Below are 5,269 nucleotides of genomic sequence, written 5' to 3'. Positions count from 1 at the left end.
TTTTTTAGGTATCCTTGTTCAGCACTCGCACATTTTAATTCCCTGAAGCGAGTAATAATGGACTCTCGTGTTAGCATTGTTACAAGCAAACGAAACGCCCAAACAACAGATGTATGATGTAGATGTGGTTGCATTAGTAGCAGTACCCATTCGAGTCCAAGTATCCGAACCATGTCATCGCAAAATTTCCAATTGATGATATTATTAGCATCATAATATAGGTGATGTAACAGTCTTAGGCAACGATTTCGTAAATGAATTTGTCGATCGATATCTATTTCCATGGTTTTTTCACTAACAATCTGAAAAAAAGAACATTGGAATCAGTTACTCAGACAAATTTAACACCGTTTGTGAAGCGGCCGTTTGAAAAATAATAAGAAACTCGATAGAATAGTTTTTTTCTTAAAATGGTTATTGTTTGTTGTTTTGAGTAGTAATACAGGGGTTTGAATCATATAATGAAATAGTTCAGTCGAGGAATATTGTAAATCAATAGTGGAATAGTATCGTTATGCTTCAAATTACAAACTGCTTCAAATTCAGGACATTCGTCATGTGTTTATTGAATTGTTCCATATCTAGCCGCTGGCCGCTTATTAATTTTATATAATGACCATGATGTGCTAGAATATATTAAAAAATGATGTGCTAAGCTCTAGTAGGCTCTAGTAGAAAAATAAATATATTCTGTCGGTCAGGTCAGTTCACCACGAGAGGCTTTCTTAGCTGTCTTAAAACAGCATTTTATTTTATTTTATTTTAACATTACAGGGTTTTCGAGGATTATATAGACATGTTCAGCGAGATGTAGATTTGTTCAGCCATAGCGAGATATAGATTCGTTCGAGCATATAATAGACTCTTTCAGCGAGATATAGAATTGTTCGGAAGTAGGCGTAGACATGTTCAGCGATTCTGTAGAGCTGTCAGTTGTTTTGTTTACACACTGTGCCGCAGGGTTCAATTTTTCATTCTTAAATACCATAAAAGTAGCAAATAATCATTCCCCAAGCTGTTTAATGCATGAATTAGTTAAAACAAACATATTTTTACGAAAATCGTTTGTTTACCTTCTGATGAGAATGATCCAAACTGCAGTCCAAGGGGTACGAAAGTGACAGTTCTACAGTATAACCGAACATGTCTACACCTACATCCGAACAATTGAGAGAGATTGACTGTCAAACTGAGTGGATGTGCCTTCCTCGTGCTCCTGATTTTTTATGCTGTTTTGCCGAGTTATTTCTGGAATTTCAACATTTGCAACAGTGGTGCTGCTGAGTTGTTCGTACTGGCTAGTGCGTGCCTTCGATTAATATAAAGTTGCACTGTAGTTCTTCTGTTAATTCAACATTTTTGCCGAGAAAGTGTTTGGCTTCGTTTCTGCTCCTGTCACTCATCAGTTTGTGCTGAGTCATCGTTATGCAGTGCTCAACCTGCAATGCACCCACCGATAGTGCTAATTCAGTGTCCTGTGCCGGTGTTTGTGGTTCCAAGCATCACACCCATTGCACGGGGTTGTCTCGTGATTCTACTCGTGAGCTTGGGCGTAATAATCAGTTATTGTGGTTGTGCAAAACATGTCACGAGTTTCGCAATGGCACAAATTCACTTCTCACAAGTGAGATAGCAGCCATACTCGAATTGGTGAAAGCAGATATTCTCACCACAATTGACTCATCTCTCTCTTCTCTTAGATCGGCTATCAAGAGCGATTTGCTTCCTGAGATCCTCGCTCTCGTTGATAAGCGAGCGCTAGCACCCATATTAGCTAAGCCGTCTGTTAGCAACGCATCGCTTACGCACACATCCACTAATGTATCGTCGCTCAATGCCACAAATACATCCAGAACGACTAAAACAGCTTCCGCTCGCCGTACATTTACTAACTCAACGGAACTCACTGCTGATATCCAAGCAGCGAACGATACCAACACTGTGGAAGATTCTGACAACTTTAATCACTACAATCAGCGTACTAAGCCGACTAGTGATGTTAGTGCTGGAAACTACCGAACAAATACACAAGCATCTTCTGATCCTGTTTTGAACCAAAACACCACCAACACGGGCATAGCCGAGAAAGTATGGTTATACTTCACGAACATCAAATCGCATGTCTCCGCTGATGATATGCGTGTGTGGCTTAAAGCTGTGCTACCAACGGACGATATTAATGTTTACCGTCTCACGAAAAAGGGTGTGAACCTGGACTCGATGTCCTTCATATCGTACAAAGTGAGTGTTCCTAAATCTCTTAAGGAGCTTGCGCTGCAGTCTACTATTTGGCCAGTTTCACTTACTGTTCGGGAGTTTGTTGCTCGTGGCCTACCAAAGCAACGTGTACATGAAAGGGCTCGATTTGACCCTTCTGAGCTTATTTCGCATCGTACAAATAGTGAAAATTGCTCTTCAGCTGTGCCAAAAACTACCGCTCATCCGGATTATTTTTTGGAACATCGATCGCCACCCCCACAGCGCGGGATTCTATCACCATCCCAGATGACCGAGATCCTAGAGGCTATTCAACTGGAGTTTCCTCCCACACCGCCTCAGTTATCACCGGGGGTGGGGCTTCAATCACAATCCAATCTCAGCAACAAGAACCGCTAACCATAGATCACCGTTTGGTTTGCCAAACGGATAGCTCACAATTAATAGACCCATTCGTGATATATTACCAAAATGTTCGAGGCCTTCGCACCAAATACAATGAATTGCGCCTTTCTGCGAATGAATCAGGGTTTGAAATGCTTGCCCTTACTGAAACCTGGTTAAATGAATCGATTCCATCCAACATGGTCCTTGATAGTGATGCCTACAACATATACCGCTGCGATCGAAGCAGGTTAAACAATGAACGTTCGCGTGGGGGTGGTGTGCTACTTGCATGTTCCGTTCGATATCCTTCTGTGGCTCTTAACATTAATCAACCCACGCTTGAAGCTTTATGTATACGTGTTTCTTTTTCTAAGTTTCGTCTTTATGTGGGGATTGTTTATGAGCCACCGTATTTGAGCAGCGACCGCAACTATTTGGAATCCCTTTCTGCTTTCATCAGTGATGCATACATGCAAATGAAACCGAATGATCATCTTATCCTTCTGGGTGACTTCAATCAACCTGCGTTAGAGTGGTCGCTTTCTACCGCAGTAAGGCCAGATTCATCTTCAGCTATAAGACATTATGTGCCACATATTTCTTCGAATACATCCAGTTCCTGCTTTCTGGATATGTTAAACTTGCATGAACTCTATCAGCTGAACGGAATGCATAACCATTTAAATCATTTTTTGGACCTGGTGCTCTCCAACTCTGCTGCTGCTGCTTGTTGTTCTGTGTATCCTGCTTCGTCACTGCTCCTGCCCCAGGATGCCCATCATCCTGCTCTAGAAATTGCGTTACCGTCTTCTTTATTTAGGGCTAGTAGGGTTAAGAATGTATTACCTTCTGCTCCTAATTCATTGAGTGTTCGTTATAATTTTCGGCTCACAGACTATCGTAAACTTAATTCAATTCTATCTCGTTCCGACTGGTCTTTTTTTATCAATGTACATCGGTCGACGAGGCTGTCCAATCGTTTAATGCTTTGTTAACCTCTGCACTCCTTTCATGTACACCTATTTTTCGATCCCCTCCTAATCCTCCCTGGTCCAATCGTACTCTTCGCAACCTGAAAAAGGATAGAATGAAATATCTTAGCAGGTATCGTCTGAACCGATCTGCATTCAACTTTCGTTTATTTAAGTACGCTGCCTCTGCGCATCGACTATACAACAGGGCGCGTTTTGAGGCCTATTCGAGTAGACTGCAATCGCGTTTCCGTTCTGATCCAGCATCCTTCTGGCAATTTGTTAGGTTACGAAGAGGGTGCAATACGTTACCTAATGAAATGGTACTTGTTTCTCGAACTGCCTCTACGCCTGTTGAGATCTGTGAGCTATTCTCTGCACATTTTTCCCAAATGTTTGAGCCACCGGTTAGTGACCCTAACCTTATTGAGGGTGGGCTACTCTACACGCCAGAGAACTTAATTAATCTCTCCGATATTTCGGTTAGCTCTGAAACAGTTGTACAGGTGTTATTTGGGTTGAAACGTTCTTTTACTCCCGGTCCAGATGGCTCTGTTTTAATAAACTGTAAGGACGTGCTTGCTCCACACCTTGCTAAAATTTTCAACTTTTCACTTTCTCTTGGGGTTTTTCCTGCTCTTTGGAAATCCTGTTGGCTTTTTCCGGTACACAAAAAGGGATGCCGTAGCATTGTTTCTAATTATCGTGGGATAACCCAAACATGCGCCACAGCCAAAACTTTTGAGCTATGTATCCTTCCAACCATACTTCATAGTTGTAGTTCAGCTATTAGCCCTAAACAGCATGGGTTTATGCCTGGTAGGTCTACTTCAACTAATCTCATGTCTTTTAATTTCAATATTTTTAGATCTTTTGAGGCCGGTACCCAACTTGATGCAATATACACCGACTTTCATGCTGCTTTTGATAGTTTACCTCACTCTTTATTATTAGCTAAATTGTCTAAACTTGGTTTTGGTGATGGCATTATTAGCTGGCTGTCCTCACATTTAAGTAATCGATCATGCAGGGTTAAAACCGGGTCGTACTTATCTGAGGAGTTTTTTTGTACGTCAGGTGTCCCTCAGGGTTGTGTGCTAAGTCCACTTCTGTTTTCTTTGTTCATCAATGATGTTTGTAATGTTTTACCTCCTGATGGTCATCTCCTTTATGCGGATGATATCAAAATCTTTTTACCTGTGTCTTCTTCTTCTGATTGTCTGAGACTTCAGCATTACATCAATGCATTTGTTCATTGGTGTTCATCCAATTTACTTCGCCTGTGTCCCGAAAAATGTTCTGTTATTTCTTTCTCTCACTCTCTTTCTCCTATTTTATTTAACTATACTCTCTCTAGCGCTTCCCTCTCTCGTGTTATGTCCATCCGTGACCTTGGTATTATACTTGACTGTCGTCTTAACTTTAAACTGCAGCTTGATGAGGTGCTACTAAAAGCAAATCGAACCCTTGGGTTTATCTTACGTTTTACCTCTATTTTTAGAGATCAAAGCATCCTAAGAATCCTTTATTGTGCTTTGGTAAGGCCTATTCTTGAATATGCTAGTATCATTTGGAATCCTCCCACTATTGATGGCTGTTCGAGAATTGAAAGCATTCAGCGCCTCTTTACTAGGATTGCTTTTCGTCGTTTGTTCGGTGCTGCCTCACTACCTCCCTATGAAACGCGATTGCAG

Source organism: Anopheles merus, unplaced genomic scaffold (assembly GCF_017562075.2).
Source record: "Anopheles merus strain MAF unplaced genomic scaffold, AmerM5.1 LNR4000013, whole genome shotgun sequence".
Lineage (NCBI taxonomy): Eukaryota > Metazoa > Arthropoda > Insecta > Diptera > Culicidae > Anopheles > Anopheles merus.
The sequence above is the reverse complement of the archived record's forward strand: the minus strand, read 5'-3'. Positions refer to the sequence as shown.